This window comes from Podarcis gaigeae, assembly GCF_964106915.1.
Source record: "Podarcis gaigeae genome assembly, chromosome: 12".
Lineage (NCBI taxonomy): Eukaryota > Metazoa > Chordata > Lepidosauria > Squamata > Lacertidae > Podarcis > Podarcis gaigeae.
In genome coordinates this window covers 15,314,585-15,338,311 of record NC_139688.1, presented here as the reverse complement: position 1 = coordinate 15,338,311, position 23,727 = coordinate 15,314,585, and the positions used below count along the sequence as shown (strand labels likewise).

The following is a 23,727-nucleotide window of genomic DNA, read 5'->3' as shown; positions in this document are numbered from 1 at the left end:
AAAACTTCCCTAAACAGGGTTGCCTTCAGGTGTCTTCTAAAAGTCAGATAGTTTTTTTATTTTCTTGACATCTGGAGGAAATGCATTCCATAGGGTGGGTGCCACTACCGAGAAGGTCCTGTAATTTTGCTTCTCACATTGCGGGAACTACCAGAAGGCCCTCGGAGCTGGACCTCAGTGTACAGATTGAACGATGGGGGTGGAGACACTCCTTCAGGCATACAGGGCTGATGTGGTTTAGGGCTTTAAAGGTCAGCACCAGAAAATCATAAATTGTGGAGCTGGAAGGGACCATGAAGGTCTTCAAGTCCAACCCCCTGCAAAGCAGGAATATTTTGCTTCCCATGCAACAGATAGTTAAAAGCCAAAGGCCTTATTAAAAAAGGAATGTCTTTGCCTGGCAACTAAAGATGTGTAACGCTGCACATTAGACCAAAATGTCTGCGAATCTTAAACAATGAAGAGATGCAATTTGGTAAAACACAAGCTTATTTTGTTAAGTGATCTAGATTGCCTTCTTTTCTCGTGTTATCGTTTTTAATTGCTCAAAAGCTGGAAGTCACTGGACCTCTGAGAGAGCCCAGTTCCTGCACCTTGCTTGCTAAAGGCTGGCAGATGTTTTCTCAGTGGGAGCTGATGGTTTAAGAAACCAGGACATTTCACATTGCAAGTAGCAAGGGCAGCCCTGGTAGCAAACTATCTGGGAACCTCCAGACTTTTTTTGGGAGGTAGGAATTCAAGGGCAACCTGTTTACAGTTTGGTAAGTCCAGGAGGAAATGCACTGAAACGTGTGGGATGAAAAAAAGACTAACAAGAAGACATACAGACAACCCAGCACGCAAATCCGGCCATTAGTTAAACTTGCTTCCTTGCCAAATGTCCACCCCTCTACTGGGCCATTTCCCACACACTAGAGTAGCTAAAAAGGTAAAGGACCCCTGACAGTTAAGTCCGGTCACAGATGACTCTGGGGTTGCGGTGCTAATCTCGCTCTACAGGTCGAGGTAGTTGGTGTTTGTCCGTAGACAGTTTTTCCGGGTCATGTGGCCAGCATGACTAAGCTACTTCTGGTGCAACGAAACACTGAAACCAGAGCAGTGCACAGAAACGCCGTTTACCTCCCCGCCAGAGTGGTAGCTATTTATCTACTTGCAAAGGTTGTCAGGAGCTGGGACCGGGCAACGAGAGCTCACCCCGTCACAGGGATTCGAACCACCGACCTTCTGATCAGCAAGCCCAAGAGGCTCAGTAGTTTAGACCACAGTGCCACCTACAGCCATTTCCCTGTGCCTTTAACTGCACTTAATGTGATCAAGCCCCTCAAACTTTTCCCTTCTCTGGATCCCTAAGCCAGGAAAGGCTTCACTTGACTTTTAAGTCCATCCTGTCAGCCCTTTTGTGTCTCACTGTTTTCGTCCTAGTGAGGGAACCACCAGCCTGCCTTCCTTCTTAAAAAGTTTTCAGTACAATTCTCCAGCTAGAGGCCTGGGCTTTTATGCTGATTGAGGTCAACTGGGATCCACCAGCTACGAATGACCCCAATCAATTTTCTCTTAACTCAGACTATTGCTTTACACTCACACACAGTTAGCTCAGAAGTCATTTCTATCTCCCCAGATGCTCTCAAAGACTTTTACACTGACAACAGGACTTTTCCCTCTTTCTCTATGCTTAACATCCCTCTACACAGAATGCCCTGAATTTTTCAAGTGAAAGTCATTATCAAAAATATTTCTACTAATCTGAATGAGAGCTCCTGGTGACTGAATTTTTAAGCCTAAGGGACATGCTGGTATAATTCAAATTGTACTGAGGTTTATGTTAGAGTTTCTGCAATAGAACCTCTGGTCAGGACCTTACGAAGAGTCGAAACGTATTTGCTCTCCACCACAAGAATGAGTTTCAAAGCTTTACTGAGGAACAGTTTTAAAATAGTTACAAATAAATGTTTACAAAATATTTAGTAACACATTGCTCTTAAGCAAGCAAGCAATGTGGTCTTGTCTTCTTTTTAGTCCTGAATACAGTTCAGGACTAAAAAAAAATTTCCTCTCTGTGCTCCCAGAGATAGATCCTAAGCAACTTGTTTCTTCATCATCCCAGAACCGAGATTCTGCTGCTCATGGCTCCATTGCTGACAAAAATACTGAGTTCTCAGGTCTCACTTCCCTGTTGTAAGAGATCTGCAATTCCGTTTCTGGATGAATCATCAATTAGCATAAAGGCTGAAACGGAAACATACAAACCTTTCTGTCGCATTTTCCAGAGTGAAACCTCCCATGCCTAATGAAAATGTCTCTTTGCAAAATGTTTCCAAACACAATGCATACAAACTTTACATTTTATGCATATTAAACTTATATCTTTAACAGTTTCTTACAACCAAGTGGTATATCATTTTTATAAAATAGATCAATAAACAATGTGGGGGGGGGGGAATAAACAACCAGGAGAGCAAAAAAATTGGATGGGACTCAAAGATATAGCCTACCCCACACCCCAAACTCACAACAATACTTTGAATTTTTTCCCAAGAGGAGAAAAAAACCCCAACATTGAAACAGTAGAAGCAGAAGTAAGTTTGAGGATATACACTTGTGAATAGCTCATAGCCTTGAGTTGGAGGATAACATATAAACTTTTACTTAAAGATTTATTCCAGTTATATGCCCCTTATGTTGCTTCCCTAAAATGCCTCTCTCTTTGGCATTTTAAGAAAAATTGTTGTGGGGTGTTACTGCATGTTTTTAAATTTAACACCTTTGAATTACTGATAAAAGCTGAGGCTGAAATATCTAACAAAATAATTATGTCCTTACCTGATTTGTCAATCACTTCTTTTCTCAGAAGTTTTCTGTGAGAGCTTGCATCCTCCTAAGGATCCAGAGCTCATCTGAATGCATAACCATTCCACCGTTTTTCATTCCATTTTTATGTGGATAAAGTTCCTGTGTACCAAAGAAAGTTACAAATCCATCGGCAAGCATATGCAGCTGCTTCTACAGAACAAAAAAAGCAGGTATTCAGCACTGTGAATTTAAAGTAGCTATCACCTTGAGTTTATTAAGGACAAATCTACAGGGGGCATTTGTCCTAATGGCTTGATGTGGAATCTATTCCATACATAGGAGTTAAAAAGCTTAATTGGGCAAATTGAAAGCTTGATCTTTGACTCTAGACAATCTGAGTGCAAGTAATGGCTATACAGAGGTTAATTTTCTCCATCTTATAGGCAAAGAGGCTTTTCTGTCTATGTTGTCTTCTTTAGATGCAGAATATGAGCTCTCTATACAGGATGGCAGTTTATATTTTTTGAAACCATTCCAGCGGCCGGCCTGCCTAAGTATGTATGGGGCAGTGGTTCCTAAGTTATTAAAAAACAGATTCTCTCATTTGCAATTATCGTTACAAAAAGGCATCAATACGAATGAGCCAAAGAGCTTTGGAGTGTAATGAGTATGTCACTCAATGGATTATAATGCACTTACGGCAGCCTGACTACTCCACTGTCAGTAACGCAAAGCATAACACATCAGCCAAGGATTATTTCCTCCCCAGCTCTGAAATAACTTCCCACTTTGACAAAGTAGAGATAAATGCAGATTGTGCTCAAGGCCCGCAAATCCTACAGGCAGGCGATTGTCCGTACCACAAGGCAACCCTAGGCAGCTATGCAGAGACACACTTTTTTAGAGAGAGAGAGAGCAGTGTTTTTGTTGCCGCCAATGCACGTGACAGAACAGACACGGCAGGAGAAGGAAAGATACTACCGGGCTAGTGGTAGAAGGAGACAAGTAAAAATTAGGTAACAGAACACTGAGGCTGTTACCAGCTTAAAATGCAGCTAGGTTGCTGTTTTTATAAATTCAGATCAAATCAGGTTCAGGGAACAAACGCATAAGAAATGGCAGGATAGAAATGGGATAGATGCAGATTGTGGCTAATGTCATATGCACACTGCTTTTCAAAGCAGAGGTGGCAGCGCACTATGTGAAGAGTAAATGGGAGTGAGAGAGAGGTTCATTGTGTTGTGGGCTGCAGTCAGCTTCACCACCCACTACATCACTCAGACGTAGGATTGCCAGAGTTCCGGGTCTGATCTGAAGTCTACAGGTTTTTCCTGGCATCCTCCAGATGGCAGGTGGAAGGCTTGCATGTCCAGGAGTGTGGGAAGGACAATAATAAATGATGAAAATAATAATAATAGTAATAATAATAATAATACTGTACATGCAGCTCGCAAGCTGTAGAAACTACTGTGTCAGCTTTGACAATAAAGAGTTAACTATCTGCCATGTCCATTCCTTTGGCTGGGAGGCAGTGCCTTGATAATGGATCACTTGAAAACCAATGAGGACCTTGAAGGACCACTTAAGTGATTTTTCTGCCTCTTGTAGCAATTACAATGCGCTAGACGCTGTATGATTTTTAATTGCATTTTTACTGCATCGTTTATTCGTATATATAGTACGCTGCTGCATTAAAATTTGGATTCCATGGAATACAATAAAATGCAATATAAGAAATAAAAGAAGCAATAGAAACACAATTTAAAATCAATATGAATATTTAATGTGATGGATGTGCTGCTTCCAGTCTTCAACCTCAAATCCACAGACATGTCAGAGACGACCTCAAAGAAGCCTGTGGACTGAAGACAACAAATTGGGAGCCCCTGCCATATAGGCTTCATGCTACTTATCACCTTGTTTCAACCCTTTTGTCTTGAGAAGATTAAAACATTGATGAGTTGCAGAATGACCTAAATTGGTTGCAAAAAGAATATTAGCACCAGGCAAGTAGCTGGTGAAAAGTTTAGGCTTAAGATGGGGCCCAGGTCTGAAAAGAATGGGGCTCCTAGTATTCTCCTTTCCTGGTCCCAGTCAGATCCAGATCTGCTTTGTTTGATAATGGCTAAATGATATAGATACCCTTTGACCAATTAATAAAAATGGGAACTTCGTGACATGAAAACAAAGCACAGCTCTAATAAGAGGTATGACAAGACCCTTGAGTCTTATGGAAAAGCTGCTATTAAAGTAAATTCAGCAAGCAGTGAACCATGTTATAATTTGTACTCTCATCCTTTGCAAGCAGTTCAGCTTCTGAGACCTTGACATTTTGGTGAGATGAGAGTATCAAGCCTAGAAACATAGGAAGCAATCAATAAAGAGCCACATCATGCTTGACAGAAAGAGTTGAATGTATGAAAAAGTGTTCCCACGACTTCCGGGTTGGCGCCATCGCCGAATGGCGGACTCCCTCCGAGCTCCGGAGGGAGCCTGCTCGGCAGGGGCTGGGTCCTACCGCACCGGCGATGCGGGGACCCTTAAAAACCACGGCCACGGAGGCCGTGGACATGGAGACTCGGCTGGCACCGCTAGCGCCCTCCCGACTCGTGAAGGAGCCTTTTTAAAGGCTACGGATCGGGTGCCGGGGAGAAGCGTGGTGCTTTGAGTCCTCTGCTATCCCTGCCGAGCGAAGCCGCATGCCATCCGGCGGAGAGCGCTGACTTCTTCCATTGAGAATTTGGACTTTCAACAACAACCCGTGAGTAATTTGGAAACCGGGTTTAAAAGGAGAAAAAAAAGAAATTTTTTTCGGATTTGATACGAGCGGGGGGGGGGATCCAAAAAGGAAGTCAGTCCCCCTCCCTACTGTAAACCTTCCAAAACAAGGACTGGGAAACCAAGGTCCAAAAAGAATTGTATTGCTGATAAAAATTAAGAATTCCACGATGGGAAATTACAAGAACTGTGCTGGAGGAAGAATTGAGGGAGAAGGAAAACGTAACCCCCCCCCCGGGAACCGGGGTGATTGAGGAGAGAGCCTGGTGAAAAGCGAAGGAGATTTTGACAGCTGTCAAAGTAGCTGTCAAAGTCGGAAATTCAAAGAGGACCTTAATACGAGGACTTTGCTGGTTAAACTTTGTTACAATTAGTTACAACCCGTTAAAACTTGGATACAAAATGGCGAAAACATGGATAACAATCGGACTTTTGGACTAGAGAAAACAAAGTTACAATAATCCCCCTAGAGCAGTGTTTCCCAACCGGTGTTCCGCGGCACACTAGTGTGCCGTGGAACTTTGCCTTGTGTTCCGTGGAGGCGGGCGAGTTGGGCAGTGAGAGGCGGGGCGGCGGCGGCGAGCACACGCGGTGCGGCGAGCGAGCGAGCTCCCACATCCCATTGCCGCTCGCTACTGGGCCTGCGCATCCGCTCGCTACTGGGCCTGCCCCAGGAGGTGGGGTTGCGGGCATCACGCCCTTCCCCACGTGAGCGGGGATTCTCTTCCGCCCCCACGTGAGCGGGGAATCCCATCTCAGCCCCCGCGAGAGCAGGGGAATCCCATCCGGCCACGCCTCCTGGCCAGGCAATCGGCTGGCTGGAGGGGGCGTGGCTTGCCCTTTTTAGGGACGGAGCGGAGGGGGCTCGCCCTCTCCGGTTAGCCCCATCGCCGCTCGCTACATCCTAACGCCGCTCGCTACTGGGCCTGCGCATGCTCGGCGAGCACACGCGGGGCGGCGAGCGAGCGAGCTCCCACATCCGACGGCACCAAGCAGGGGCCCTTGGCCGTGCCGGTGCCCACCGTGCCCGCCTCCGCCCAGGAGGGCAGCAAGCAGCGACCGCCACCACCACCCCCGCCGCTGCCCGGCAACCGCGCCGCCGCCCCCGGCTCCCCGCGGCGGGTGATCGTGCAGGCTTCGACGGGCGAGCTGCTCCGCTGCCTGGGGGACTTCGTGTGCCGCCGCTGCTACCACATCCCATCGCCGCTCGCTACTGGGCCTGCGCGTGCGCGATCGCGCCTTCGGGATTCCCTTCAGCAGGCATCAAGCAGCCTGCCTCCCTGCTTTTTCCAATTAAGGGAACCTCCACTCTCCTGCCCCTCCGTGTTTCTCACCCCAAAGCCTTGTGGGCAGCAGGAAGTGGGGCCGTCCTGCGCCGGGTGGCTGCTGACACGTCCCTTGGGCAGGAGAGGCATCCGGCTGGATGAAGGCAGCGACGCCGGGGGAACGAAACAGCGCGGCAGGTCTGAGTTGGCGCCTGGAAGGACACAGACTGCTTCATGTCGCTGCATTCCACAGCTCCGAGGCTGGCAGGTGAGTGCGTGCACTCCTCTCTCTCATTTTATTTAATGTGCATTTTTGAAGCATGTGGAAATATCCTGCGTCATCAACCACTTTGGGGAAAGTGTGCGTGTGTGTGTTTGGGGCTAGATTTCATGCATGCCTTTTTTTTTTAAGTTCTCTTCCTGCTTCATCCACATTCACCCCCCAAAAGGCCATTTTCTGTGTGCTGAATAAATTCTGCAACTCAAACGGCACGAGGTGCCAATGCATCGGGGCTGTGGAATTTATTCTGCTTGCAGAATTCTGCAGCTTTGTGTTCAGCCAAACAGGCCCAGGTTGCGCACTGAATAAAGTATTTTATAATTTTTCATATTTCTGTTTACTTACTATTTCATAATAAAGTAATTATAAAATACTTTCTTTGTGTTTATTTGATTCCTATTAAAGAGAGTTACTTTATATATAGTCAATATAGGCACAGAGTTAATTTTTTAAACATTTTCTAATGGTGGTGTGCCTCGAGATTTTTTTCATGAAACAAGTGTGCCTTTGCCCAAAAAAGGTTGGGAAACACTGCCCTAGAGGAGCTTCGGGACATTACAAAGAAGGTCGTAAGTGGAAAAATACCATCGGAATTTTACAGGACTGGTTATCTTCTGGGAAAGCTGCAGAACGGAAACAATATTGTGTCTACAGGGTGTTCAGCTAAAGGAGACAATAGAATTTTCTATTGAAGAAAGGAAGGGACTGAACGCAAGTTTTTGTTCCTGAATAACAATAACCCCTGCAGACTTACTAAATTTCTGAACTAGAACGTTTTAGCAGCGGAACAAGAGGAAACTGGACTACAACTTGGAAAGAACAATAGGGGGAGCGTTATTAAAGATTTGATGCTAAATGGTTTAAAAATAATTCTAAAAATAATTATAAAAAGAAAAAGCCAGCAAGGAGTTGGGGGGGAAATGTGATTTATGGACTTTAAAATTTCCAGGCAGACAACATGGATTGGTGGTCAGGGGGAAACTAAACCGGGGACGGGGGGGGGGGGGAGAGAGAAATAGAATCCAAAGGCTTGTCAACTATTTTCTGAATTGGTTTTCTTTTACTTACTATACTTTCTATTTCTTATTTTCTTATATTTCTATTGTGTGGGGTGTCTTTATCATTAAAAAAAAGGGAAATTGTGGAATGGAAAGGGGGTGGGCCCTGGGGAAAGAACTTTTGTTTTGTTAGTAAGGGTATTGATGGGGATTGTACAAAATTAAACTTAAATTCGACTAATGGTTTAAACAAACTAAGTTTTAATTAGAACCGAGAGCTTGTGGAGCCAACAATACGATAGGGGAATATGGTAGGGGTGGGGGAAAGAGGGAGTCCCGGAAAGTGGGTGTATGAAAATAAGGCTTTGAATGTACTTTAATCTTTTCTTTCTGTATTTCTGAAAATCTTAATAAATATTATTTTTTAAAAAAATGAATGTATGAAAAAGTGTTCCCTTGTTGCAATTAAACATCAAATTGATGGGCATCAGTCTCCATAATATGCCCACCATAAATCTATGTTACGAACAACAGATCTCCCTGGATTAATGCAAAAGAAGAGTGTTGTTCGCTTGAAGCATATCCATAGTTATTATCCATAATGGGATTTGGGGCTGTTAGGTAAGCCTGTGAAGCAGTAGGTGGATTACTCACTTCCTTGTTTTTTGCAACTCTTTCCATGGAAATGGGAGGGGAATGGTCAAGGTCTGCTATGGCGTAAAATCCTCCTCCTCCTCATTTTCTTCCACATATAGAGGTTAAAACACCAGCCAAGCAGAACAGCTGAATTAAGAAATCTTCCCTTGATGCATATCTCTTTATGAGCTGGTCAGTCAACTCATTTGCTCAGGACAGAGCTGTTGTTGCTAACAGATCAGATGCTGGTCTAGAAGTTGGTAATCTAAGGGTTTAGCAGACAAAGCAGCAGCAGCTGGTGCCCATTGGCACTGGTAGGGCGGAAAGCAGGGAGGCCAACAGCAGGTGGCGCCAGAGTCAATGAGAGGCAGAGCCAATCCATTCTAGTTTTCTCCCCACCCTCCTCCCAACTCAGTTCTACAAGGGCAACGCTGAGTCTAAGGAGGGGGAAGCTGACAGCCAGAACCACCCCTTAGACTGGTTGTTAAGTAGGAAGGCAGGCAGGTGGGGGCTGGCTGAAGGCAGACAGGCTGGTGGGGCAGTGCTCCATTTGCCATAATGGAATATCCTCCGCTGAAACTGTTTCAACCTCCAAACTTCCTCTGATGAACTAACGGATAGATAGCTAGAAAGAGTGCAAGGGCACACTATTGAGAGAGCCACATTAAGCACATCCAGCACACATTTAAAGAGTGCAACTTCCCCCAAACAATCCCCTTCACAGAGCTACAATTCCCAGCAAATTCCCTTAACAAACTACAGTTCCCGGGATTCTTTGAAGAAAGTAATGAGCTTTAAATGTATGGTGTGTACACAGTAACTTTTAGGGAAGAAAAAATGCTCAAGACTTCTCCTTAAATAAGGAATACAAATTTGTGCACAAAACAAATCAAGAAGTGGAACATAAGCGTAACAAAGACAAAGGCTGTGCACCCACCAAACATTTAAAGCACCCCACCTTGAAACCTGGGAATTGTAGTGTGCCCACCATAGAGCTGCAATTCCCAGCACCCTTAACAAACAACAGTTCTCAGAATTTGAGAAGGGGGAATATTCCTTAAATGTATGGTGTGTATGCAGTCAAAGGTTTTTGTGAGATGTAAGTAGCACCCTGTTTGCATACAAATATCAGTTGCAGACTTAGGGCAAATCACTATACAGTACTTCAGCGTTAGCTTTCATTACCTATAAAATAAATGTGAAATATTTACATACTTCAAACCATTAGTTGTAAATAATGATCACAAACCAGTCTGCACACATAAGAAGCAGTAGAAACCATTTAAAATTGTTATGGTCATTGGTTGATAGACAGGACTGCATGTGAAGGGAAAGGGTTAAAGTCGCTTTGGGTTGTTGTTTTAAACAGAAAAACATCACAGGCACCTTCAAAACTAAAACTTGTTGCAGCATGTATTTCTGTAAGTAAGATCCTGCTTCATCAGAGGTAATGTTTAACCTGGCCATTTCCCCCGGATTTATGCTGCTTTTTGAGCGAAGCACTTTCCCTTCCTCTGACCGAAAAATAGCTGATCCTTTGCTGAATCTAAAGGGCATAAAACAGTCTCTAGATCAGCCTGGGAGTGGATCAAGTCTGGCAGTTCAAAAGCAGATAGTCCCAAGCAAAGCAACACGGTTTACTCACAAGTATATATCTATTAAGATAATGCTATAAATACGTGCCACTGGTCCAGTCTGACAGCTCTGGCTCAAGAGGGTGTGACTCTATTGAATTGCTGTCATGCTGCAATTAAGATGGGTGTGCTTTGCCCGGCACAAGCTTTGCAAAAGAAAAGGACACACAAACACAAAAAGGAGGATTGGAGATCTAAGGTGGAATTGGTTCTATGGTAGGAGAAAAGATGAGAAAATGAAGAGATTGTCACCTGATGCTCAACCCCACACTGTCCGCATTAATATACTACAGACTAGCTGACGGCGCACTCCGCTCTACTTGCTTTTATGGCTCTCCATTTCATTTTCACGCTGCCAGGCGGCTCTGCTATCAAAGCAGAAGATGGTCATCTGCCCTGCAGCAGAGAAACCAAGAGGGTCCCAATAATCCATATCCCTCCTTCAGTCTTAGCTATGAGTGCATATCCTTGCATTTTGTCCTTCAATCTCAGCCAACACTATTCCTTCCTCTACCATGGGCTGCAGTTAGAACGTCATTCTATGTCAAATGTCCAGTATGCATCTAGAAAAAAAATATATATTTTATATTCCACCACCCAGTCTGGCAGCGACACCTTAAAGGCAACAAATTAAGAGACATTTCTGGGAAGGCAGCCAATACTGGTGGAGGCCAAGGGAGGAAATCAATCTCCAACAATGAAATAAATTAAACACTGCTGCTATCTATCAATATTTGTCTCTGGCTCCAGCCAGCAGTGTTGAGAAAACAGACGGGCTTGTTTTCAAAGATAGCAGCGAGCTGGAAATGGGACTTTGCCTGTGCGACGAAAGGGCACTCGTTGCAGAGAGAAGTTAGTCATAATGATAGGGGACAAGCTTTGCAAAAGAAAAGGACACACAAACACAAAAAGGAGGATTGGAGATCTAAGGTGGAATTGGTTCTATGGTAGGAGAAAAGATGAGAAAATGAAGAGATTGTCATCTGATGCTTGGAAAAAGACGAGTGGGTGCCAAAAAAAGCAAGAGAACCCCCAGAGAGGAGTCTCTCAAAGTGCAGGCAGGTACCCTTTCTTTCTTTGGGTGGGTGCAAAGACACAGCAGCCAGGAACTATCAGGGGTCAATACAGGGAGCATGGTCTGGAGGCAGGTCGAGGTCCAAACATGTGGCTAGTTGTGTGTGTCAGTAAACAGCTAGGTGGTCAGGGGATACACAAGTCTGTAAGGTAGACACTGATCCAGCAATCTGTATCTAGCTTTTAAGTCAGAGCACTTCAGAGTCCCACCCAGACCACAGCGGCTGGTCATCAGCATTACCCGAGGGATTGTTCACTTGCAAGAAGTGGCTCCCTCTCATTTAGTGTCCCCTGTCTCCGTGCTGTTTCGGCAATGATTTGACAGTTGTCCTCTAAACTAAAGGATAGTGAAAAGCAAGTCCAGTGAGAGGCATGGCCTTGGGAGAGTCCTAAGAGCCAGACATAAAGGTTTGGCCGGCTGTATTACCTGTTGTTGGAAACCACAGGAGGGGAGAGTGCCCTTGTGTTTGAATCCTGATTGCTGGTTTCCCACAGGCATCGAGTTTGGCCACTGTGAGAACAGGATGCTGGACTAGGTGAGCCTTTGGTCTCATCCAGCAGGCTCTTCTTATCTTCTTAGGTATTTGGTCTCCCATGCCTAAGGTTCCCACTTTATACACTATGTTAGATCTCTTTGTAAAGTGATATATCCTTCCTGACAGTGTTTTGTTGCATCTTGTAATTTAATAAATAAAAATATTTAAGGAAGATTTCTTAAATGTCTTCCATCTCCTCTCTGTCCATCTAGAGCAGTGATGGCCAAAGCTTGGCCCTCCTGCTGTTTTGGGACTACAATTCCCATCATCCCTGACCACTGATCCTGTTAGCTAGGGATGATGGGAGTTGTAGTCCCAAAACAGCTGGAGGGCCAAATTTGGCCATCACTGATCTAGAGCAAGGGTAGCCAATGTGTTGCCACCCAGGCATTGTTAGATTCCAGCTCCTATCAGACACAGGCAACCTAGGCACTGGTCAGGGATAATGGAAGCTGAAGTCCAACATCTGGAGGGTACCACACCAACCATTTCTGATCTAAGAGTTCATTGGCTGCACATCCCTAAAACCCTGCCCTGCTATGATCCATTGGTTTCTGTGAGACCTACTTTCAACTAATTGTGCTTTGCATCACAGCTAAAGGAAGAAAACCCATAAAGTAAGGCGGAACAGCTCCCAACTTAGCCGCTGACATTCCACAACTTTTGCTGACACACAAAGACACTTGAGCATGCCAAGTGCTAGCAAAGCCTTCGCTCGCTTTTAAAAATAACTTATGAGCGATTCAGTGATTAAAGCACAATAATTTTAAAACGTAGGTTTTCAGCACACAAACATACTTTTAAAGTGGGACAAGGTTGTCATTTCAAGCAATTAGCTCATTATTCTTGTGACAGATTGACGATGACCTTTTATATGCCATCACATTATGGAAATTAGTATCTTCATTAAAAATGTAATAATAACCCCCCTTTAGGAGCTGCAGAAGTCGCTTGTTCTCAGTTGGCACAGGCAACATCTAACAGCCCCGTCAGATGAGCAACGCAGAGCTTTGTTAAGTGGTCTTCTCCTCCCATTCCCTAGAGCAGGCCACTCAGTCAGAGGTACACATCATGCTGATGACTCCATGGATGTGTGTCATGCTCTCGTGGGTGTCTAGGGTTCCTGTCCCAGGTGATACAAGCCTCTTAGCAAAACACTCACCAACAAGGGCAAGGGTGCAGCAGAGTCCCAACAAACCAAGGTCAAGCATGGAGACTCAGTCTAGGTCCAAAACATGATGCAGAGTCCAAGTCAGGCAACAGTCTAAGATCAGTATTGCAAGGTGTTCAGGCAAGGTACAACATTGCAAGAAAGGTGGGTGGGGACAAGAATCAGGCACAAGGAGCCAGAGACCAGTGTTGTTCTGAACTGGAGGGCTCAAGAGGGAGGACCTGATATACGCTGGCCTCCTAGCCTAAAACTGCGGGTAGCCAATGGGTTTCAGGAGTTTCTTAATCCTAAGTCTCATGACGACTCTGCGTCTGTAGATGCATGTTATGCCGTTACTGTTTGGCTTGGATAGGGACCTTTTGGCACCAGCATTCTTGAGTCCTGTGGGGCAGGTTTGGCTTCACCTCCTCTTACATCTCTTCTCTGTTCAGAACAGATGTGAGGGTGGGATCCAGTGAAATGTGGGCATTTAAGTGGAGTAGGGGGGGTAAATGTAGGAGGGGCTGAACCACTACTGAGCAGGAAAAGCAAACAGTCCCTCGTGCATTATAGATTTTTGAGAGGATATTTACTACCAACCTTCGCTGGGGCCATAGGAAGTACCAACAGCACACTGGCACCCACAGGGGCCACACTGCTGACCCCATGACTTAGGTCAACATCTGAAACGATGCTTTTCCTTTTTGGGAACTCTCCTAGGTCCTGCAGAAATCAATCTCCACCCCATATCGGTTATCTGTTGCCTAATACTTGCTGACTAGCTCGAGATGAATGTGGCTCAGCTGGAATAGGCATCCAGTCCTGCTCAACACTCCATACATTTTCCTCCCAGCTGCCACGGTTCATTCATCTGACAACAGGAGTTGCATGCAGCCTGGCTCCATGGAAACATGGTCAAACACCAGGCCAAGTGACAATCTATTCCCTTAGAAAATTCTTTCCTTAATCAAAACAGAGCTCTTTCATGTATTGCAGTATTATAATCCCAAACGAGATTAGGAAGTGCTCTCTGTAATTGTTTGAAGTTAAATTTAACAACGAAAACTCATTAAATGTTTAAAATGTCAAGGAAGGGGAATGGCATTTTGGAAACTTTCTCAGAGTTAGCCAGTATGGCAATCAAACTTTACATGGGTCATGGCCAGAAGCTTCCTCAAGACCATAAGGGGATGCCATGACATCTGCAGGCTGAAATAAACTGAAGAACAGGTTTGCAAATAAGAACACTCCATGATTTTGATACATTATGGGCTACTGGCATTCCAGTCATTCATCCACGTCGATCACTACAGTACAAATTCCACACTGCACTACCGTGCAGTCCAGCTCTCCCCATGGACATCTTTTTTTAAGTAGAAGTCACAGGACAAGCACTATTGATGCTGCTGAATGGTCCTCTATTGTACTGTGCTTTTGCTCCAATGAAGCAGAACAAACCCTTATTTTTCTTTGTTTATCGGAGGTGGGAAAAGATGGGGGCAGGGGGAAAAGTAGCATAATGGTACTGCCTGTCCAACATAAAAACACAATCCATGCAGTTCCTGCTCACTTCAGACACACCAGGATTAATAAGGCAGGATCGGAATTATGTTAAATGGAATTGAACTCCTACGGAGCTCATCAGATTCTCTTAGCAAAGTAAGCTGATAAGGTACACACAGTGTCCAGATTTTACCAGCTTTGCTCTAGAGCCACGAAGGATGGAATCTCTCACTCTCTGGTTTAATGAAAGCTTAGATCCTGCTTCAACCTAAAGGCAGTCTCTTGAAGAACTTAGCAGCTCATGAGTCACAATTGCCCTCTACCACAGGGTAGCCTTTGGGTGCTTCCACACTGTTGCTATTTTCGAGTGAGATTCAATCAGATACTGGAAAATGGAGGCTGCACTATTAAGGTTGATAAGTGGTCTTCTCCCACACCCCCAAAGAAATTTCTTTTTTAGACTTTTTGCAATATGGAAAATGACAGGAAAATTCACTGGGAAGTGTAGGATAACGATTGCTTGATGCAACATCATCAATAGTCAATGTCATGTAATCTCCTTGCAAACAAATCAAGATGCCCAGTAAAATAAGTTGCCTGGAGACACCATTCATTCATTCATTCATTCATTCATTCGAATCATTGTACCTCACACTCTTTAGCGCCCCAAAGGCTCCCAGAGTGACTTACATACAATGACCAACTTGCATAGTTCTGGGGTTGGAGTTGCCTGATGGAGCTGGGCTTTTAGCTCTGCTTCCCATCTCCCCCACTGATTAAAGTGGCAATATATACAAAAGGACATGCAAGTAATACACGGACCTCAGCTCATCTGAGGACCTTAATAGGTGGAACAGAAAGGCCCCCAGAGTCAAACTGTGACTGTTTACAGGTTAATATTTATTTTTAATGCACAAGATTATTGAACACCAATATTTTGTCACTCTAATCTGTAGAGAAAAATGACTAAATGGCTAGCCAAGGATATGGAAGACTCAGGATCAATGCGTACCATCACCAGGCCATGCTAGTTGCTTTCTCACTCCTTATTTATCATGGATCCTGTTTTGGTCTCTCCTGTAAACCTTTCACATGTGGGTTGAATAATGTGCAGGAGTGATGATTGGGGGTGGCCCAGGAAGCCTGAGGCATGGGTCTTTTGAACTGGGCCCCAGACATTCTGGACCATCTTAATTTGCTCAGAGGCCTAAATTTGTATCTATGCATATAAAGCAAGAGATGTAAGTTTTATGCAAATAGGCTGTGCCCTGAGCTGTTAAAGTACCTAGCAACATCTCTGGTTAAGTGAAACAGAAATTGCTCATAGCAAACAGTTGTGATAACCCATTTCTTATTACTGTGGAACCAGAAATAAAAAGGGACTGTCGCAGAGGGACAGGTAAATCTGTCAATTTTGGTTTCCAATTTTTCCAGTCTTAAATTCACAATTCCTCATCAGTTTGTGATCTTAGAAAAACCCCTGCATTTTTGTGCAAAGTGCTTTGTTTGTATGCAATGTTCTCGAACACAGTGCCTTTTTGTAAGCTATTTTCACAAACATATGTGCATTTTTATGGGTATTTTTACCATAGTAGATACATTTTTGTACACATTAATTCGCTGGGGAACTGAATTCTAAATTCGAAGAAGTGAGAATTTCCAACAATGGCTATGTTTTTGTTTGTATAGTGTTTTGGAAAGGTCAACTTTATATGCAAACTGAACTGAATTTCTTCCCTATACCTATCCTCACATGCAAGCTTGGTCCTGTGCTCAAATTTATTTACTAAACCTCAAGGGGAAAAAATGTACTGCTAAAGTCATGTTACATAACACAACTGGAAGAAAAGTTATGCTTCCCTAGGTGGGACCCAACCTCTGAAACTGAGCTAGTATTTGTTTGAATATTTAAAAAATGTAACAGCAATGTCTGTGAGATGGGATTATGGTCTGGGAGACTTTTTTCTTAAGAAGAATGAATCAAAGCATCGTTACTCCACATATAGTACAAGGCAGATATTACTTAGGAAGACACTGATATCTAGCTACATACAATTTACTGTCCTAACCAGGGATGCCTGAATCAAAAGTTGTGTGTAGCCAGTACAGTGGTGCTCAGATGTGGAGGCATCTAAATCCACATGTAGCAGATGCATTTGGGCACATGGATGTCCTCTGCTAGACCAGGGCAACTAACTATGCCTGGCATGCAGTGCCAGGACCTGAACAAGGGCTGGGTAGAACACTCAAATTAATAAAAGCTGGAAGCTGGCTGGCAGGCAGTGAGGAATAATCATCTGACTTCCCTACAGCTGATGAGCAAGAGTAGGCCCTGTGATTTAGACGGGAGGAAAAGGAGGAGGCGGCAGATGATCAGAAGGAAACCAGACCTCCCACCCAGAAGGGTTTTCTACTGATTTCTGTGCTGGCTTGTTTTCATATGTATTGTTTTAGTTTGGGACTGTAGCTATATTTTATTGTTTCTAAATTTATGAACTGCCCAAAGGACATTGCTAATAGCCCATCACATCTAAATGCTAAAAATAAATAAGCCAAGCTCACTTCTGGTACTGGATACTAGCAGGAGAGAAAATCTTATGGGGGGGGGGGGGGACTGGAAGGGAAGGATCACGGGCAGGGAAGGATTTAATACCCCAACAGCACAGTCTTTTTGCTTCAAAAATCAGACCTCCTGATCCTACTTTATGCATGACTGGGAAACAACCATGTTTAAATATACAAAGAGTAAGTCAGACCACTAATATTTGTCCATTTTTGAGTGTCACATTTTAAAATGGATGGAGACAGCTTGGATAAAATATACACAGAAGCATAAGAAAATACAGTCAGGATGTAAGCTGGGAAATGTGTGTTTATTATTGAGAGCAGAAGATTAAAACTGCAAACATTTATAGCTATTTAAAGATGTTAGTATTTAATGTAGAATGAGAGGCAAAGGTCACAATCCAGCACAGATTTGAATCAGTTACCTTACATAGCACCTACCTATGCATTTTTACTTGAATGTCAATCTCTCTGTGTTCAGTGGCACTTACACACTTGGAAGTTCGTCTAGGGCTGCAATCAGAGACTGCAGTTCTATGCGTGAGACACGATGGCAGGGGTGGGGAGTTTGTAGCCCTCCAAATGTTGCTGTACTCCAACTCCTATGATCCCTGGAATGGGGCAGGTGGGCGTTGAAGTCTAACAACATCTGGAGGGCCATGGGTTTTTAGCAGTTTTTGTTTTAACTTTGTTCACCACCCTGAAATTTTATGATATGGCGGTATAGAAATACTTCTATAAATAGGTACCAACAAACAACTAAATAACTGAATATGAGCTGACTTAGACCCTGCAATCTTCCCCTGAGGTCATTCTTTGTGTGCCTCCTCCATGAGAGGTCTGGAGGGTGGTAACCTGAGAATGGGCCTTTTCTGCAGTGGCTCCATGCTAGTGCAATGCTCTCCTCAAAGAGGCCGCTTGGTGCCTTTGCTACATATCTTTAGGCACCAGACAAAATCATTCCTCTTCTCCCAGGCCTTTGTTTAATTAGCCAATCTATCTCAAGAGGCAGCTGAACCTATAGAGAACAGCAGGCAGGAAGACAAACCACTTTCCAGACTACAGCTAGTCTAAAACATTAGGGTGGAATAGCTTGAATTATCAAAGAAGCCCCATTTCTGAGAAGAGCTAAAATACAGCTACTTTGCATAACCAGGAATTTTGGAGACTATTGATAAGAGCTGGTTCTCCTATCCTGCTCTTATTCTCAAACTTTGTTGCTTTTGGTTTCGAGTTATTTTCTATTCACTGCCTTTTCCAGGCAGAGCTAGGAGAGAATGCTGTCTGAAATCCTGGAGACACACCTGCCATTTAATTTGAACAGTACTGAGCCAGATGGGCCAATGCTCTGATTCAGTATACAGCAGGTTCCTATGTAAAAACATCAATAACTATTAAAAGCAATAACTACAACACCCATCAGCTCTGCTAGAGGTAGTCACCATATTGTATTGCAAGGAATTCCCTACATTAATTGGGCACTCAGGATATGCCATATCTAGAAAAGACAGAGGTCCTGGTCATTGGGAATTTCAGATGTTTGGGGATATTTAGTCAATCAGTTCTGGAAGATCATGTTCACAATTGGGGTGGGTGGGTCTTCTTTTATCCACAGATATATTTTGTAGATTTGGACTTGCCTAAAGAGAAAAGATTAGGCTTTGGTCAATCCTACATGATATCCTCCAGTATACCTGAAGGCACGTCTCCACCCCCAGTTGAGGTTACAGGGAACCAGGCAGAGGGCGTTCAAGGTAGTGGAGCCCGCCCTGTGGAACGCCCTCCCATCAGATGTCAAGGAAATAAACAACTATCTGACTTTTAGAAGGCCTCTGAAGGCAATCCTGTGTTGGGAAATTTTTTTATGTCTAATGTTTTACAATTTTTTATGTGCTGTAAGCCACCCAGAGTGGGTGGGGAAAAAATATATCATCATCATCCAAATTAGCTGGAAAGTGCTCTTCCTATGTCTGCCTTTGGAGACAGTCTATAAATTTATTTTGCTTCAGATTGTGTCCACCAGAGTTCTAAATTGAGCCTGCCGATCGGATCATATGGTGTGATTCACACTACTCTCCTATTATGTCGTCTTCACAAACTACCCTTTTATCCCTGGGTTGAATTCAAAGGCCCATTTTTCAACCTTTAAAGTCATGAATGGCCTGGGAGTGGGATGCCATACAAAAACATTTGAGATCTGAGATTAATGTCTAGGCCCTGCTGTCTATCTGCACCACCACTGTTTTGTTTGGTGGGTTATGTATGAAACACAGGGCCTTTTCTGGAGAGACACTAATCTTATGGAAGTTCCTTCCCAGGGGAAATCCGCCTTGCTCCATTGTTGGTTGTTTTTCACGAGGCAGTTAAGAGCCAACATTTCCAACAGCTATTTTGCTGTTGACTTGTTCATGATTTGTTCTGCTGCTCATGATACAGTTTTCTTTAAGCATGGTTTTTTTTTTTGGTTCATATTAATTTGTCCTTTTATGTATGCTTTATATTGTTTTACAGTTGTTTGTAAGCCAGTTCGATGGAGGGTAAAATTTTCCCAAAAAATAAATAAAGAAAGGAGTACCATTGCTGGCTCTATTTCCTCAAATCATGTCAACATTTCTAGTTTGAAGTGTGCCACTGCTCCATGTTGACACAATCTACACACTACAGGAAAAAGCTAAATGGGGAGGGACAGCTTCCATTATCTCTGCACTTGAATGGGCCTTCCTTCCTAGTACACATTTGCTGTTATAAACGTCAGCACTTGAGTGAGTCACTGGAGGATATTTGATATAAAGCTAAAATAGGAAACTGTATATTCTTCTGATTAAATTGAGGATGGTCAGAGAGGTTTGCAATTTCAGCTGCATCCAACAGGAAAGCTTGTAGGCCACAACCGATAATGCTTTGGCAAAGAAGGAGAGGATAAGGAGAAAAGGTGAAAGGTCAGTGGAACAATGAACTATGTTTTTTTGAAAACAACTACCGGTAATCTGAAAGAACTCAAGTCATTACATTCACCACAAATACAATGATGGCACTTTGCAAGGCACATTTCAAAATCATTATGTCATTATTTATGTGAGAACATTCAGAACATTACTGAAAAGCAAAAAAAAAAAAAAAAAAAAAAAAAAGATGGAAGAAAGTTTATAGAGAACTAGGCTGCATACAGACCCTATATTTAAAGCACCCTCCCAAAGACTCCTGGGAAATTCTAGCAAGACCAAGAAAGCAGAACCCTCTGCACACGTACTTGGGAAAGCCCCATTAGTGGGGCCATGCAGGTAAGAAGTAGAGTCACACAAAGAGGAACAAGCATGTGTGTGTGGCATCAGAGGCAGGCAGCATGTTTATCTCCCTAACCAGAACCACAGGAAGCTGCCTTATATTGAGTCAGACCATTGGGTCCATCTAGCTCAGGAATGTCTACACTGACTGGCAGCAGCTCTCCAGATGTTTAGGCAGGAGTCTCTCCCAACCCTACCTCAAGATGCTGGGGCCTTCTGCTTGCAAGACAGTTGCTCTACCACTGAGCTAAGGCCTCTATAACACCCACAAAGGCATCCTGTGCAAGTGTTTTCTGCTTTTAACTCTTACAGAGCCTTGCTGCTGGGGACCATTCAGTATGGGTTAAATCTCTCTCCAGAAACACTGCCTGAGTGCAGAGTACATAGAGGTGCACTGCACCCTTCTAAGGCACATACATCCTGACTGTCATAAAGATATGCACTTTAATAGTCTAAGCACTTTTCTTGGCAGTTTCTGTTTTTGTCATACTAGTTGCCATACCCAAGGAGTTGAGTGTGCCCAGGAAGATTTTGGAGCCCACCCCCACATCAGTAGACTCTACCCACTCGGGCCATATCAAAAACTGATATTAAAAATCTCCCTATTTTCAGTCATGATTTGGTATGGGGCACAGGAAGGCGCTGCTTTAGGAATATAAACCAATGCTCCATTGGCGTGCAGAACTGGTTGCACTGTTCTCTGAATGCTGTCCAAAGTGAATAGCTGAAACATTTGTCAAGAATGTAAGCTGCAAACAAGATGTCTCCAGTTTGTAGCAAATGCCATGGAAATGCTGGGTGGTCTTCATTTCTCTTCCCCATCTTTCCCGCGGATAACATGGCAATAGCACAGTAGCCTAATTTACAGGATTGTTGGGAGGGTTGCTCACGGTGAAAAACTTTGAACGCTTAAGGGAAATGCTACACAAATATAGAAATAAATTACACATGCTTGTTAACATAAACTGTAACTCCATCCAAGCTGTTTTTCTCAGAATAGACTTTAATAGCTGTTGCCAACACCCTGTTTCCTCCAGGTGCCACTGCTTCAATGACAGGCAAAAAGGAAAGAAGGTCGTGAAGGCTTTCCTCATAAAAGGGTCATTACTAACAGCATCTTGACCTTTGTGTACAAAGGTTTCTCAAGAGGGAATGAATAAAATCCTTCTGTCTTATATTGTGACTAATTAGGCAACGCTAGCAAACGTAATCTTAGCATCTTCTTGGTTAGTGGGTTAGTAATTTTCTCTTCCAAGTGAGTAAAGGAGAAACACTTAACCAAAACTTGGCTTTTTTCCTTTCACTTCAGGTTAGGGCTAGTATAACATTTGTAGGGATAACTTATTCTTTACCATTTATTGTATGGCTGAACTAGTCTGCTTATTTTGCAGGGTGGTGGCAGCAGCAGCAGAGGAACCTACTATTTCATTGAGTTTGGCTTTTCTATTATTACTTTGGAATTTAACTACAATTATGGAAGACAGACAAAAAAATAAAATTTAAAAACAGCCTCTTTAGTCATATGGCCATACCATAAACAAGTTTTTCTTTAGTAGGTTGTATAGCATCTCATATTGCTTTGGAACCTTTCAACCCAATATTCTTAGTTCCATCATATTTTAGGGCAAACGGTGCCAAGAGTACACAGTTTAATTTGTAACAATTTCCAGAGAGATAATTTAATCTAATCTGTAGCATTGCAATTTTAAGGACATACACCTGTATTAATTAGAAAACACTAAATTTATATTGGAAAATTATAATACCTCAGTATAAATTTTTTAAAAATAGTAAGTGTGAAAATGGTACGAGACACTTGGAAGAGAGATTCTTACTATCTCATAGCAGAGTTGGCACAATGACGATTGCTCAAAGCACATTAAAACTTGATTAGACTTACATCTACCCATAACCACCTTCCCCAAAACAAAACTTAGGCTAGAATAAATCAAAGACACTTAGCTTTGCAAGTAAGTGAAGATTGTACTCAGAGAGTTTCAGGAGTTACAGCAAACAATTGTTGATAGTAGAATAAAGAAGGAAAGCTTCCAAACAACTTAAGAAAACAAAAGAACTTGATTTCCTTACAGAATAATCATGCAGTCTGCAAGCTGTAAACATCTCTTATTTTGCTGACATGGTTTTCCTTCAGCAGGGAGCCATCTGCATGACTCCCTCCTTCCAGGAAGGCAGAGAGAGAAGGGAAAGGGAGGAAGAGGCAAAGGCTCCTGGGAGCCTGTTGAACCCTTCTCAATGGGAATTTAAGCTCAGTGCTTGGGTTAACTCTTTCATGCAAGTCAATAACTGTGTTGTTGTTTAGTCGTTTAGTCATGTCCGACTCTTCGTGACCCCATGGACCAGAGCACGCCAGGCACTCCTGTCTTCCACTGCCTCCCACAGTTTGGTCAATAACTGTATATTGCAACAATAACAAATCTTGTTGATCTCTCAAAAAGCTAATCTTCAGGTAGCAGATGATGATAATGCTGGGGGATGGGACAGATAAGGTTGGCAAGCTAAAACACTTCTGTATACCAAGAAGCAAGTTCCACTGAGTACAATCTATTTTAAAAGTTTATTATTTAATTAGTTTATGAATCACTTCCCATGAATTTAAAAAACAGTAGAAACCCTACATGAAAACTATTATAAAATATAAACGCAGTGAAAAACAACAACACCAGCACATACATAAAAATCAATCCAAGCCTAAAGGCAAGATACTAACTTGGATTAAGGTTTTAGAAGGCTTTCTCTCAGGACATGGCCAGTCTACAACTCTCACTGCCCCTGACTATGTTCTCTGGCGCTGAGGGGTGTCCAGCAACAGGCTCCTTACACTGTAGTGCAGTATGACAGCATAAACCATTTTAAATCGGAGAGAGCAGCAAATCACCGCCTTCTCTAGAAATTGGGGCTAGTCTTTCCTGCTCATAGTTATGCTGGGGGGGGGAGCAATCTGCTTCCAAACTAGGACTAACTAGGCCCCTTTTCTTTTTCTAGTCGTTACTAAAGGGGCTACGGTAGAGTCCTAGAAAGGGAGAGCTGCTGTTGCTCATCGCTCTTTTTTAAATAATTATTTAAAAAAACCGAGGGAAATGTGTGACAGAACTTATTTATTTGCGCGGGCCCAACGCCGGCCCTTTCAAACCACCCTTTCCTACGGAAGCCGCACGGAGGACAACCTTCCTGCATCAGCGGCCATAAATGGAACAGCTCCCAGAGAGAGAATGT

At 43.4% G+C, this 23,727-nt stretch overlaps 2 long non-coding RNA genes across 3 annotated transcripts in view; one reads left to right on the top strand and one right to left on the bottom strand.

The window, feature by feature from the left end:
- LOC310828108 overlaps window positions 1-4,759 on the top strand; it is a 10,262-nt gene extending 5,503 nt beyond the window's left edge. For both annotated transcript variants that reach the window (XR_014556677.1, XR_014556678.1), the window contains exons 2-3: window positions 2,849-3,020; window positions 4,072-4,759. This is a non-coding gene — a long non-coding RNA (uncharacterized lncRNA). The remainder of the gene's footprint in view (window positions 1-2,848; window positions 3,021-4,071) is intronic.
- On the bottom strand, window positions 1,898-23,727 carry LOC310828106. The gene is made up of 3 exons (XR_014556675.1): window positions 23,222-23,727; window positions 2,821-2,949; window positions 1,898-2,226 (listed from the first exon to the last, which is right to left on the bottom strand). It is a non-coding gene; the product is annotated as an uncharacterized lncRNA (long non-coding RNA).